At 41.2% G+C, this 15,492-nt stretch overlaps 1 protein-coding gene across 2 annotated transcripts in view; it reads left to right on the top strand.

Moving 5' to 3' along the window:
• Positions 1-529: 529 nt before the first annotated feature.
• Frmpd4 (FERM and PDZ domain containing 4) overlaps positions 530-15,492 on the top strand; it is a 972,353-nt gene continuing 957,390 nt past the window's right edge. For both annotated transcript variants that reach the window (XM_029534155.1, XM_029534153.1), the window contains exon 1: positions 530-592. The gene's annotated coding sequence lies outside the window, so the exon portion shown is untranslated. The remainder of the gene's footprint in view (positions 593-15,492) is intronic.

The raw sequence follows: 15,492 nt of genomic DNA, 5'->3' as shown, positions 1-15,492 counted from the left end.
AGAGGTAAAATTAGCCTACAGGGTGTTCTGGAAGTGTTTTAGAGAACTAGGCTTAGGTCCCCCCCCATGTCTTCCACTCAGCTGCTTTTCCACTAAGACAAAAAGCTGCATTTCAAAATCGAAGTGTAATGGACACATTCCACTGACCTTCTACTTTTTTGATTTGTTGGCAATTCTTGAATTCTGATTATGGTAAAGCATATTTTCTTCTGCAGCAAAAGAATGGGCTTTTTTTCTAGTAAATATGAAAGAAAAGTCCATATAACCTGTCTTTGTCAGGAGTTTCATAAATTAGTCATTATTTAAATGGAAGAAAGCAGAGATCGAGAAATTAGAAGGCCATCCACTTATGATGATCTTGTGGAGTAAGTCTGGCAATGAGTATATACATGAGAGTGTGATTTACAAATGTGTAATGTATTTTGCATAGAGATGATGAAAACTAAGTATTACTTCTTTTACAGGCACATGGAAAAGAAATGAAGAGGAAAAAAAGCCGTAATTTAATGACCTGGCTATAAGTTACAGAGTGAAATCAAATACAAAATTCCAAACCCGATATTCTATTTCATCAGCGTTTGTGAAAATAGAGGTGAGTGTTTTTATTCATCTTGCAACTTGACTATGACCAGATAGATGGTAGCCAAGGGAGCAATGCCACTTTGACTTTAAAAAATGTTGGGAGTTGTCTCACAAAATATAAGTAAATTCATATTATTTTCTTATTCCTGAACACATGTGTGAACTGGAGTGCTGAAGCATGAGATGTCTACATCTGTTGGTAGTGCTTCCCTACTCTGCACAGAACCCTTGGTATGATTCCAAGCACTATATAAACCAGATGGGATGGTTCATGCCTATAATGGAAGTAGACATGGGAGAACCAAAAGTTCAAGGATATCCTAAGCTATATAATGCATTTAAGGCCAAGTTGGGCTACCTGAGACTCTGTCTCAAATAAGTAAATAGAGGTCTAGAAAGGTGGTTTGACAGTTAAGACCACATAGGACTCTTCAGGCTACTGGAACCCCTATCTAGTGGCTCCCAGCTACCTGCAATCCCAGATCCTAGTGACCCTGCTCATTTGACTTCCACAAGCATGTGTAGCACATATATACACAAAGCACACACAAATAATAAAAAGAATTATTTAAAAAGGATGCATTTATTTATTTCACTTTATTTCATTTGTCTGTGTGCCTGAGTGTATGTGTGTGGATCGTTGTGCATGCAGGAGCCCTCAGAGGTCAGAAGGAGGCATTGGATCCCATAGAACTGGAGTTACAGGCAGTTGGGCATTAAAAGACTGAACCTGGGCCTTCTACTAGTGCAGTAAGTACTCTTAACTGCTAAGCCAACTCTCCAGCTCATAAAAGTAAATCTTAAAAAAAAATTAAGTAAAATGTCAAGTCATTGAGTTTTAAAAGATCTATTTTTTTAATTAACAATTTATGAACTGTACAACATCCATTCTGAAAACTAGGCAGGAATTGGTAAATTGAGCAGAGGGAGGTTTTGATGGCAGGAAAGGCTGAGGAATGCATACCCAAGGAATAAAAACTGCATTGGTTACTTTGTTTCTGTTAGACCACTTACAGACCACTAGTGGCTCCCAGCTACCTGTAAGCCCAGATCCTAGTGACCCTTCTCCTTTGACCTCCACATGTGTGTATAGCACAAAGACACACACACACACACACACACACACACACACACACACACACACACACACACACACTGATGTCTGAAAGAAAGAAAGGCTTGGTCTTGTCTTCGGCAGGAACATGTTTACATGTTTATTCACTTCCTGGGGATGTCTTTCTCACCCAGGTGTGTGGATGGCCAAAATGCCTACAAAAGTATATGGGATGTGGCCTCTTATAGGGGTAGAAATTACTTACATAGTCCACAAGGGAAGCTGGGATGTGTAGTCTTCAGCAGGAAACTCATTCCTTACTCTGAGAGGAAGTTTAAAAGAAAATGCAGTGCTGGGTGGTTAAAGTTGTTTTCTGATGAGGAGGGTTTTTGTCCAGGATCCACTGAAGTAGGGGATCCTCCAGTCATGTAGTAGGCAGAGGGTCTTAACTTGATTGGCTGTGATGGATCAGGCAATCACCATCCTGTCTTCCTGAAGAGATTTGGAAACTAATTATTAGATGTCTACAAGCAGATGATTAGGTTACCGAGTAAAATGGAGATTCTCTGAGAAGTTTGAGGACTAGGAAGGGACAGAGGCAGGAGAAATGGAGTGGTCCAGTGAGAGGAAGTAGCCATAGAGTTGATGCAAGGGAATAGTAACTAGTACCATTGTCAGAACTATTGCACCAAAATGAGCCAACAGAAGTAGCAAGTAGCCACAGAGCATCAAAGGAAGGGAACAAGAGAAAACAGAAGAATTGTGTTTGGCTCAGGGTGAAATGGATGAAGGTCCCTTTTAGCCATTTTCTCCACTGCCTCTAAAGGGCCTTTTTATAGCTGTGTTGGGAACAAATAGAGCTGTTGTAGGGTGGAAACTATTGAGAGAGCTTGTGTGGAACATTTTGTTTGGGTGTAGGGTGAAATTCAGTAAGTAAAACATTTAAAAGATAGCATAAGAACCTAATTATCAGAATAATGAGGAAAGAATGAACATGAGGGTGGAGTAAGAGTGGGAGGGAACCCCAGAAAGTTTTGTTTCATTCCTCTGTCTTTAGGCCCCTTTTCTAACCAGCTAGGATTTGTTGGTGGTATAGAAGTTTTCATTGTTTGAAGAGGTCATATCCTTAGCAGCAGTAGTCCTTTTTACCTCTAGAATATTGGAGCAGCTAAGGACCACTCCAGCCATCGGGTACAGGCTGATCAGAGCTTATGACAGAGAAAGTAATGGATGCAAAGAAGGTTTCAGCCCAGCTGTTTTACCTCTGAGTCCCCCAAACAGTATCTAGAGTGGCAAGAAGAGGGATGCAGTGGATGGCCCATGACCTGCCCATTAGTCTCCTTTCAGTGCTCACCTAAAGGGCTTTTAGGAGTTTTGGGTGCTAATCTTCAGTGTAATGCCTTTATAGCTGATGAAAGAGCAATGGATGGGCAGAGGTTAGAGCATCTCAGAAGAGGTGCTATCCAAGAGGCCATGATAAGGGAGTAGGTGGGTGGGGGAGCACCCTCATAGAAGCAGAGGGAGGGAGGAAGGGATGGGGGTTTTGGGTGGTAACTGGGAAAGGGGAACAACATTTGAAATGTAAAAAAAGAAAATATCCAATTAAAAAAGATTAAAAAACATGTCATTTTCCATAGTGCTGATGTATAATCCATTACTAATTTTTGATATACTTTACATAAATATATACAAGACAAATTCATAAATAAACTGATCAGTGAAAAAAAAGAGGCCATGATAAAACTTAACAGCTGGCAATGATCCAGAACATAAGTCAGGAGGTAATAACTGTACAACATTGTGGGGAACATTCAGAGACAAAGCTACATGAGGAAAAGTGTTACATCAAGAGTCAATATAACATATGCTAAAGGCAATTGTACAACTGTCTGAAGAGTGTAGTAGAGTTCTGTACCGAGATGGGGTAACTGTAATTATCTGTTTGCTTACATCAGACTCCTGCAGAAGGAACAAGCACCTGAAAGCTTTGTAAAAGAAGTCAGTTAAAGTCAGCATCCAAGGGATGAATCTGAACAGGAAACATTTAACTGACATTCCTTATTTCCACGTATGATGAACTTTGTATATTTGTTTTAAATATTAATAATAACAGATATTATTTAATGAACAAAAAGAGTATCTCAAACAAAACACAACTTCAGTTAGAAATAATTTCATAAAGTAAATTTTTAAAAATTGGGACCTTTAGTTACCATTTCTAGTATTTGAAAACATGACAATTTATATTTTGTTTGTTTGGGACAGGGTTCTTTGTGTAGCCCTGGATGCCCTGGAACTTGCTCTGTAGACCAGGCTGACTTCGAACTCAGAGATCCACCTACCTCTGCCTCCTAAGTGCTGGAATTAAAGGCATGCACGATTATGCCCAACTGATAATACATATTTTTCTTAACATTAGAGTGCCATACCTATATTTCAAGAGACAATTTAATTATAAGTTGTATTTCTGAAAAATAAATGATTTTCAATTTTAAAAAGTGTATTCCCAGAGACACTGAACAATAAGCTTTTAAAATTAACCCTATTATCAGACTCTTTTAAACGTCTCTACATTCGAATTCCGTACACTCAACCAACAGATGAAAGACAAAAGCAGTCACTCATGTCCAATCTGTAATAAATAACTTACATGTAACATAGTCTGAATTGACAAAGAAGGCTAAATCCAGAGCTTTAGTCCCTCTGCCAATGGTCAAGTCTTTAGTTCAAGACAGTGACAACAGTAACCCTATTACTTAACATAATTTTATTTTAAAAATAGGATGATTATTTTCTTAATTAGGGTTCTTATTGCTGTTATGAAACATTATGACCAAAAAGCAAGTTGGGAGGAAAGGGTTTATTTGGTTTAAACTTCCATATTGCTGTTCGTTATTGAAGGAATTCAGGACAGGAACTGAAATAGAGCAGGAGCTGATGCAGAGGCCATGGAGGGGTGCTGCCTACTGGCTCACTTCAGCCTGTTTTCTTATAGACCCCATGACCAGTAGAGCAGGAGTGGCACCACACACACAGTGGTCTGGGCCCTCCTCATCAATCACTAACTAAGAAAATACACTAGAGACATACCTACACCCCAATCTTACAGAGGTATTTTCTCAATTGAGGCTCCCTCTGATGACTAATGTTTGTGTCAAGTTGACACAAAACCAGACAGTGCAGTTGTGAGAGGCATAAATTGTAAAGCAAAATAACCAAATTAAAATGAATTTTAACAAGTAACAAATTTGTCTTTTGGAATGTCTTAGAAAACTACAAGCATCACTGTCAAAGCCAACATATTCCTTGTAGGCTTCAAGGTGACAGTGCAGGTACTCTAAGAGTTTACAATTAGTAAGGAAATCTTTTATGAGATTATGAGATGAGATTACGATTTCATAGTTTTATTTCTGTTCAGTTGGGGCCTTAAAATTATAATTCTTAAATTAAAGATACTTTAGTATCAAAATAAACTTTAAACTAAAAATACTGTTTACAGGGAGACTTAACTTTTTGTATACTTTTTAAAAATGCCACTTTTTATATGACTCAGTTTATCCAAATAATTAAAGCTGAAGAAAGATAGCAAAAATGTTATAATTTTTGTATGATCTGAGTTTTTTTCAATCATTTATTTTTTATTCACTTTATATCCTGATTAAGGCCCCCATCCTCCTCTCCTCCAAGTCCCACCCTTACAAATCCTCCCCACAGAGGATTCTCCTCAGAACGAGAAACCCCCTTGGGTACCTCCCCACCCTGGGGTATCTAGTCCCAGCAGGGCTAGGCACATTCTCTTTCACTGATGCCTAACCAGGCAGTACAGGTAGGAAAAGGGGATCCAATGTCAAGAGGCAGAGACTGAGACAGCCTCTGCTCCAATTAGCAGAGTACCCACATGAAAACCAAGCTATACATGTGCTACAAATGTATAGGGGCCCTAGATCCAGCCCTTGCATGTTCCCTGGTTGATGGCCCAGTCCCTGTGATCCCCTATTGTCCTAGGTTAGTTGACTCTGTAGATCTTCTTGTGGTGTCCTTAACACCTCCAGCTTGCCCACTTTCATCCCCTACTCTTCCACCAGACTCCTGGAGCTATCTATCCCTACTTTTCTGAGAACCACCAAATTGATTTCCAAAGTAGTTGTTCAAGTTTGCATTGCCACCAGCAATGGAAGAGTGTTCCCCTTGCTCCATATCCTTGCCAGGATGGGTTGTCAATTAAGTTTTTGATCTTGGCTGTTCCGATGGGTCTAAGATGGAATCTTGGGGTCATTTTGATTTGCATTTTCCTCATGACTAAGGATTTTGAACATTTCTTTAAGTGCTTCTTGGTCATTGGAGATTCCTCTGTTGAGTATGACCCAGTTTTATAACAAACCATCTTAGGAGCCTGGTCTTGACTTCTTAATGTCAGAAAAGGAATACAAGTAGAAGAATACCATGTGACCATCTTAACAAAGATCATGGTAAAATCATTTGTCCCTGATGAGGTCACCAGCCAAGATGGAGGTAAGCCCCATAGTTGTTATCTACTCCAAGGTGCAGATCTTGTGTGGTGAACCTATCAGGCACACATACTTTTCTTACATAAAAGTTGAATTCAATTTACATAGAAGTACACTTTAGCAAATTATGATTACATCTGCAAAGATTTTGTTTTTACTGTCAACCCTTTCTTTTACAAGTTTCAAATGAAATTCTTATTACAGATTTTACACACTCTATTAAATCACACTCAATGAACTTACAAATCCTAAAATATAGAAAGTCAAAGCTGAATAAACCTTTAAAGATAGTAAACAAAAATCAAGGAAAAATGGGGAGAATTTAGGAGTTAAACGACTTGCTATAGTAACCTCTATGGTAAACAGTTTATAGTGTAGTTGCTCTCAAGCTCAAAGTATTTCCTGAGCTAATCTGTTTTTCTGTCCTGCTCACTGCTATTCTGTTTTTCTGTCCTTCTCATTGCTATTCTATTTTTCTGTCCTGCTCACTGTTGCAGAGTCAGGTAGCCTGCCAGACCCAGGACAGAGGCTTTGGTGGAAACTTTTAAACAAAAATACTTGGGTCTAGAGCAAATAGTCAAAATTCTAACTGCAGAAGCAAATGAGTAGAGTAGAATAGCATGAAATAAGGTTTTCTTTCTTTTTTATACGTATTTTTTATTTTTATTGGATATTTTATTTATCTATATTTCAAATGTTACCCCCTTTTCTGGTCCCCCCCCAGAAACCCCCTATCTCATCCCTCCCTCTTCTCTGCTTCTATGAGGGTGCCCCCCACCCACTCCTGCCTCCCCCTGCTCTGTCATTCAGCTACACTGGGGCATCGAGCCTGCACAGGACTAAGAGCTTCTCTTCCTGTTGATGTCAGACAAGGCCATCCTCTGCTACATATGTAGCTGGAGGCATGGGTTTCTCCATGTGCTCTCTTTGGTTGGTGGTTTAGTCCCTGGGAGCTCTGGAGGGTATAGTTGGTTGATATTTTTGTTCTTTCTATGTGGTTGCAAACCCTTCAGCTCCTTCAGTCCTTTTTCTAACTCCTCCATTGGGGACCTTGTGCTCAGTCCATTGGTTGGCTGGGAGCATTCACCTCTGTATTTGTCAGGCTCTGGCAGAGCCTCTCATGAGACAGCTATATCAGCTGCCTGTCAGCAAGCACTTCTTGACATCCGCAAAAATTATCTTAGTTTGGTGTCTGTATATGGGATGAATACCAAGGTGGGGCAGTCTCTGGATGACCTTTCCTGTGGTCTCTGTGCCACAGTTTGTCTCCATATTTCTTCCCATGAGAATGTTGTTCTCCATTCTAAGAAGGACTGAAGCATCCACACTTTGGTCTTCTTTCTTCATGAGCTTCAGGAGGGATTCAGGGATGGTTCAATATATGGAAATCCATCAATGTGATCCACTATATAAGTGAACTCAAAGAAAAAAAACACATGATCATCTCATTAGATATAGAGAAACCATTTGACAAAATTCAGCAATCCTTCATGGTAAAAGTCTTGGAAAAATCAGGAATTCAAGGCCCATACAAGAACATAGTAAAAGCAATACACAGCCATCATCAAACTAAATGGAGAGAAACTTGAAGCAATCCCACTAAAATCAGGGACTAAACAGTGTGGGACCATGAACAGCAGCTTGTTTTCTGTTTGAGGTAGGTTAAAACCCTGGAGATGCAGCAGGTAACTCTGCAAGGGATGGAAGGAAGCTTGCCATGCTCCCAGACTCTAGGCTCCTGACATGAGGCCTCAGCTCCATAATTCTGTGGTCATCAGTCATGCAACGCAAAGCCCCAAGTCCCTGGTTTTCTGTCTGGACTCTACCCCCACAGTTACCTGGCAACAGTCAGATATGCTCCTCCCCACAGTTATATGGCAATAGCCAAGTAAGCCTGGCCCACTATAAAGGGGCCTGCTTGCCCCCTCCTCCTACTCTTACTCTCTTTTTCTTGCCTCTCTCTCTTGCCCTATTGCTCTGCCTCTCTCCACATTCCTTTCTCCCCCCTCTCCATATGGTCATGGCTGTCCTACAATAAATGCCTTAAAACCATGGACTGCCTCTTATCAGGACAGGCAGTGCTGGAGCATGGAGCAGGTCTTCCTCTAAAGAGCTGCGCCTAATCTCATGCAAGAGGCCGCACTATGTTCTCAGCCATGGTCACTTCCGAGCCAAGGCATCCCCCAAGAAAGCTTAGGACACTCTTGTCCCCTCTAGAAGCAGCTGGATCTCTCCTCCCCATCATTTTCCCTTCGGCCCCAGGCCAGAACCAGTCCACAGCATCTAGAGGTATCTGTGGTGTCCAAGAGTGAGAACCTGCCTTCCTCAGCCGCCGTGCAGTCCTGGGAACCCCAAGCAAATTCTGGCAGTTCCATGGGGATCTCAGACTGTGCCTCCCTACACCTGAAGCAGGGTCCTGCAGCTTCTCACAGCCTGAAGCCTGCCTAGCAACAGTGGATGGGGTGTACACAGTCAAACATCCCACATACTGCCTCCACAAGTGGCCATAGCCCTGTGGTGGATCACATGGGATGCCATTTTTAACCCACATGACAAAGTTGCCCACTCTCTCCCTATCTATTCAATCTAGTACTCAAAGTCCTTGACAGAGCAAATAGAAAACAAAAGGAGGTCAAATTGATATGAGTTGGAAAGGTAGAAATCAAAATATCACTATTTGCAGATGATATGATAGTATACTTAAGTGGCCCCAAAAATTCCACCAGAGAACTCCCCTAAATCTGATACATAATTTCAGCAAAATAGCTGGATATAAAATTAACTCAAACACATCAGTGGTCTTCTTCTACTCAAAGGATAAACAGGCTGAGAAAGAAGTTAGGGAAACAACACCTTTCACAATAGTCACTGTCTTAGTCAGGGTTTCTATTCCTGCACAAACATGATGACCAAGAAGCAAGTTGGGGAGGAAAAGGTTTATTCAACTTACATTTTCACATTGCTGTCCATCACTGAAAGAAGTCAGGACTGGAACTCAAGCAGGTCAGGGAGCAGGAGCTAATGCAGAAGCCATGGAGGGGTGTTCTTTCCTGGCTTGCTTGCTCTGGCTTGCTCAGCCTGCTCTCTTATAGAACGCAAGACTACCAGCCAAGAGATGGTCCCACCCACAAGGGGCCCTCCCCTCTTGGTCACTAATTGAGAAAATGCCCTGCAGCTGGATCTCATGGAGGCATTTCCCCAACTGAAGTGCCTTTCTCTTCGATAACTCCAGCTGTGTCAAGTTGACACAAAATTAGCCAGTACAGTCACAAACAATATAAAATATCTTGGTGTGACTCTAACTAAGGAAGTGAAAGATCTGTATGACAAGAACTTCAAGTCTCTGAAGTTAGAAATCTCAGAAGATGGAAAGATCTCCCATGCTCATAGATTGGCAAGATTAATATAGTAAAAATGGCTATCCTACGAAAAGCAATCTACAGATTCAATGCAATCCCCATAAAAATTCCAACTCAATTCTTCACTGAGTTAGAAAGGGCAATTTGCAAATTCATCTGGAATAATAAAAAACCTAGAATAGCAAAAACTATTCTCAACAATAAAAGAACCTCTGGTGGAATCACCATGCCTGACCTCAAGCTGTACTACAGAACAATTGTGATAAAAACAGCATGGTACTGGTATAGCAACAGACAGGTAGATCAATGTAATAGAATTGAAGACCCAGAAATGAACCCACACACCTATGGTCACTTGATCTTTGACAAAGAAGCTAAAACCATCCAGTGGAAAAAAGAAAGCATTTTCAACAAATGGTGCTGGTTCTACTGACAGTCAACAAGTAGAAGAATGCAAATCAATCCATTCTTACCTCTTTGTACAAAGCTCAAGTTCAAGTGGATTAAGGAACTCCACATAAAACCAGATACACTGAAACTAATAGACTAATAGAAAGTGGGGGAAAGCCTTGAACACATGGGCACAGGGGAAAATTTCCTGAACAGAACACCAATGGCTTATGCTCTAAGATCAACAATAGACAAATGGGACCTCATAAAATTGCAAAGCTTCTATAAGGCAAAGGACACTGTCATTAGGACAAAAGCACAACCAACAGATTGGGAAAAATAATCTTTACCAGTTCTACATCAAATAGATGGCTAATATCCAATATATACAAAGAACTCAAGAAGTTAGACTCCAGAGAACAAAATAACCCTATTAAAAATGGGGTACAGGGCAAAACGAAGAATTCTCTACTGTGGAATATTGAATGGCCGAGAAGCATCTAATGAAATGTTCAACATCCTTAGTCATAAGGGAAATGCTTACCACCCATGCTGGTGAGGACGTGGAGAAAGAATAACACTCTTCCATTGCTGGTGGGATTGCAAGTTGGTATAACCACTCTGGAAATCAGTCTGGCAGTTCCTCAGAAAATTAGACATAGTACTACCTGAGAACCCAGCAAAACCACTCCTGTGCATATACCTAAAAGATACTCCAACATATAACAAAGACACATGCTCCACTATGTTCATAGAAGCCTTATTTATAATAGCCAGAAGCTGAAAATAACCCAGATGTCCTTCAACAGAGGAATGGATTCAGAAAATGTGATACATTTACACAATAGAGTACTACTCAGCTATTAAAAACAATGACTTCATGAAATTCTTAGGCAAAGGGATGGAACTAGAAAATATCATCTTGAATGAGGTATGTACTCACTAATAAGTGGATAATTAGCCCCAAACTCGGAATACCCAAGATAAAATTCACAGACTGCATGAAACAAGTTTTTCAATATTATCCATATCTAAAATACATTTAGTTCTCTGTAAGTCTGAATCTAACAATTGATACCAAAAACCAGTTTGTGTGTTATCTATAAATGGGAGCCTGAAATGCTTTTAGTACTTAGCTGTTAAAGATACAAGCAGGACTTTGGGGGACTGAAGAGACTGAAGCACAGGTAGATGAAAAGCATAAGAGTTCTGTTGTCTCACTTAGGAAAAGATACAAGTTTAGAGGTCCAGCAGAAACAGGTAATCATTCTGTCTTTGAGGATGGTTGTTAGCCAGAGTCTTGAGAAAGATTTAAGTTAGCTGAGAGTATATGGGGAAAGTAGATTCAGAATATACTGCCATTTTGTCTTAGGGGGTTTTCTGAATCAGTCTAAATACTAAAAATAGCCAAAAGTTCTGAATTAGTGCTAGCAGTAGATGTATTCAAGTAGATGAATTATGAAGCTCCAGTGAATCACAGATCTAATATCAGAGGGCAAGTGGATGGCTCTCTGAGTTTTGGGCTATGGGCCAGTGAAGAATTCCAGGGATTTTTGGCCAATCTCAGTAAGTGAAAAGCTCTTAAAATTTTTGACAAAACAAGTCTCTACAGAAAATTTGGAGTGGATGTGGGGCAAAGGCCAAATCAGGGGTCAATGTCCAGTTGCCTAGAGTATTCTCTTGAAATAGCCATATGCCTCTGGAAATTAATGAAGCATTCCCAACTGCTAATGTGGTAGCATTAAACTACCACAGGGCTAGTCATATGTTTTCAGAGCCTTTGACCAATTGAGTGCATTTTTAGCCAGTAGAAGGTCTCTAGTTCCTTTGATCAAGTGGATCTTACAGAAGAAAGCTCCAGGAATCTCCCAGGCCTAACAAGGACACCTCTGAGTTAGGTCCAATGTATTACCTTGTCACTTCATTTTGCTATACAACATTCATGTTCTGGTCAAATTTAGTATGACCTCTCACTGATGTCTGTTTTGCCCAGATTTCAAAAACCCCAAAGAGACCACCAGGAACCACAACTCTGATGCCAGCATGTGAGGTTCTTTATTCAAGCTCCAGAGCTTGGACCACAAACCTTCCTGATGCAACAGGATAGGAAAAGTGACCTTGTGGTCTAGGAGAAGGGGTTTTTTAAAAGGAAAACAAAACAAAACAAAACAAAAAAATAAATAAAAACCAGCAAGTGTGGGGTGGGAGGTTTCCAAGCCTTGGTATTACATGATTGGGTAAGAGGTTTATAACAAGTTGACTTTTGAAGTGATTGGCCCATTTTAGGTGCCAAGGCTGCTAATGGCTGGCTATCTGGAGAACATCTGGTTGTTAATTAATAGCTGCTAGGGAATAGGATGGTATCTTCTAAGTGCAGAAAAGAATGCAGTAGGACCAGTGATTCCCAGGGTTGCTAGGAAACATTATCTCTTGAGTGCAGAAAGGAATGTTGTAGGACCACAGGTGACTCCCAGCAGATGCAGCTGGGTGTGTTCCACCCTGGGACCTCATCCTCTGCTTAAACTTGGGAGTTTCTTGATTAGGTCTCTCAGGTCAGACTGTTTCAGCAGGAAATGGTAAAGTGAGAGAGAAAAGGTAGTGACAGAGAGTGAAAAGAAAAGGTTTTCCAAGAAAATGGGTGGCACTGCCAAACCCTCAGGCTCTAGAGTATGCTAGGAACAAGGTTTCAGATGCTTTTCTGGGTTTTGGTATCATTATGTTAGATTATTTAAGGGCAACTGCAGACAGACCAAAGGCAAAAAGAAAGAGAGGCTTGATCTGGCCTTAGTCAGGAACATGTTATTTACTGTAAGGGGCATCTTTCTCCTATGCCAAAATGCCTACAGAAGAGGAGCTGTGGCCCCTTTAAGGGGCAGAAATAACTAACATAGTATGCAAGGGAAGCTGGGAAGTGTATAGTCTTTCAGCAGGAAACTATCAGTTTCCTTTTGAGAAAAAGATCTCAGGAATTACAGGCTGGCCTCAAAATTGCTATGTAGCTGAGGATGACTTTGAACTTATTTTTCAAAGATTAATTAGGTACTGGGGCGTGCTTAAGTGTGGGTCTTCTTTCTCCCCAGAGTTGTTGGCCACTGACCATTGAGGATGAAGGGAGCAGAGTCAACCAACAGGGTTTAGGAGAACCCATGAGTAGGGATGGTAATTATAACACCAGGACCAGCTTCAGGAGAAAGATCAAGTTTACTTCTGGTGAATCAAGGGTTCTATAGTTCTGGGGTTGGGCTGGGGCCCAAGAAAATCCAGGGTGGGCATGTGTCCTTGCCTGAAAACTAAGGTACTGGCATGCCTCATTAGCATGGGGAGGCATTCACAGAATCCCCGGTGCTAGCTGAACAGATCATTATTGGGAGAAAGGAAGCTGAACCTGTAATCTAACTAAGGCTATGTAACATTCCTCAGGTATAGAGTATGGGGCCTGGGATACCAGAAAGCCCTGAGCTCAGGGTTTTCTGGTAAAGTCAGACTTCAGCCTTAACAGCAGGGCAACAGCTAATGGAGTAGAGTGCTTGCCATTCCCAACACTACATAAACTGTGGTGGCACATGCCTGTCGACTGACCATAATAGTAGTTTTTCCCCTTTTTTATTAGATATTTTCTTCATTTACATTTCAAATGCTATCCCAAAAGTTCCCTATACCCTTCCCCTGCCCTGATCTCCAACCCACACACTCCTACCTCCTGGCCCTGGAATTCCCCTGTACTAGGGCATATAATCTTCGGAAGACCAAAGGCCTCTCTTCCCAGGGATGGCCAACTAGGCCATCTTCTGCTACATATGAAGCTAGAGATATGAGCTCTGTGGGTACTGGTTAGTTCATATTGTTGTTCCACCTATAGGGTTGGAGACCCCTTCAGCTCCTTGGGTAATTTCTCTAGCTCCTCTATTGGGGGCCCTGTGTTGCATCCAATAGCTGGCTGTGAGCATCCACTTCTGTGTTTGCCAGGCACTGGCATAGCCTCACAAGAGAAAGCTATATCAGTGTCCTGTCCGCAGAATCTTGCTGGAATATTCAATAGTCACTACATGGAGGCACATGCCTGTCATCTGATCACAATAATAGTTTTTAAAAATTAATGCTAAGTGGGAAGCAAAGCATGTTGATGAGGTTCTGTAATCTACCTAAGAAGTGTAAGCAGCAGGCTCAGCTGTCCAAGATCATACTCAGCTACATAGTTCAAGGCAGGCCTGGGATACATGAAACCTGTCTCAAAAAAATTAAGTTATTTATTTATTGTGTATATGTATCTTATATATGGGTGCTGATGTTCCTGGGGGAAGTAAGGATTCCCTTTTTCTGGTTCTTAGTCTCATTTAATGAAATAATCTAGAGGCTGAGTTCAAAGGAGTTCCCAGGATAATTTTATTAGGATTTGAGAGAAAATCAACAAAGAATGATCACTGTAAATCTCAGTAGCCCAGAATAGGGAGATGGATCTTCTTCCCTTTCCATAGCATGTTTCTGGGTGAATCAGATTTCCTGGGGGAGTGGGGCAGAAGGGATCCCCAGTGATTGACAGACATAGTTGGATTCATTCAAAAGGAAGAGACAATGCCAGGCAGTATTTGGGCTAGTTTGGAACTTCAGGCTAGAAGTAAAGCCAGGCTCCATTCTTTTTTACCATGATGAAGTAGATTTGCCTTCATAGGCCCCAACAAAGCATCTTCATTATTCATATGATAATTTAAATTTTATGGCTGGACAAAGCTGATGCTTTACCTTTCTTCTGTTACTAAGGAAATGTTAAGGTAGATCCAAAGGCTCAAAGTCCTCCCATGCCACAATCTGAGGCCAAATTTCCAGAGTTGGTCTGGTTAAGGGGAAGGTTTTTAGATGAGAGAGAGAGAGAGAGAGAGAGAGAGAGAGAGAGAGAGAGAGAGAGAAACAGAGACAGAGACAGAGACAAAGAGAGACAGAGAGAATAGCCAGAAGCACATATGGAAGAGTCCAGAGAAGAGAGAAGAAAGTAGTACACTGAGCATGGTCAGCAGACTGGATCTGGCCAGGAGAGAAGCAGGAACAGAGCAGAGAGATAGAAAGAGGAACAGAGAGAGAGAGAGAGGGAGAGCACAGAGGAGCAGAAGGAGGTGGAGGAGGGAGTCAGAGAGAGAGCAGGAGAGAGCAGGGAGAGAGGGAGACTGAGAGAGTATAGGCAAAACAGCAGTAAAATGATTAGCTGGGGAGTTGGGAAGCCTTGGGCTGGGGAAGTTTATAGTAGTGGAGGAGGTGAGAAAAGCTATACTTTTGAACACAGTAACCAACCAGTATGGGTGATACTGAGGGATCCTGGAGGACAGCTTATGCTTTGTTATGTTAATAGGCATTTATTATTTCTGCCTTTTGGAATTTAGAGAAATGTAATTTTCTTTCCTTTTCTTTTTCTTTTTTTTCCAATTTTTATTAGGTATTTACTTCATTTACATGTTAAATGCTATCCCCAAAGTCTCCTATACCCTCCCCCCTCCCCTAACCACTCACTCCCCCTTCTTGGCCCTGGTGTTCCCCTGTACTGGGGCATATAAAGTTTGCAAGACCAAGGGACCTCTCTTCCCAATGATGGCTGACTAGACCATCTTCT

The sequence above is a fragment of the Mus pahari genome, chromosome X (assembly GCF_900095145.1).
Source record: "Mus pahari chromosome X, PAHARI_EIJ_v1.1, whole genome shotgun sequence".
NCBI classification, from domain to species: Eukaryota; Metazoa; Chordata; class Mammalia; order Rodentia; family Muridae; genus Mus; species Mus pahari.
The sequence above is the reverse complement of the archived record's forward strand: the minus strand, read 5'-3'. Positions and strand labels throughout refer to the sequence as shown.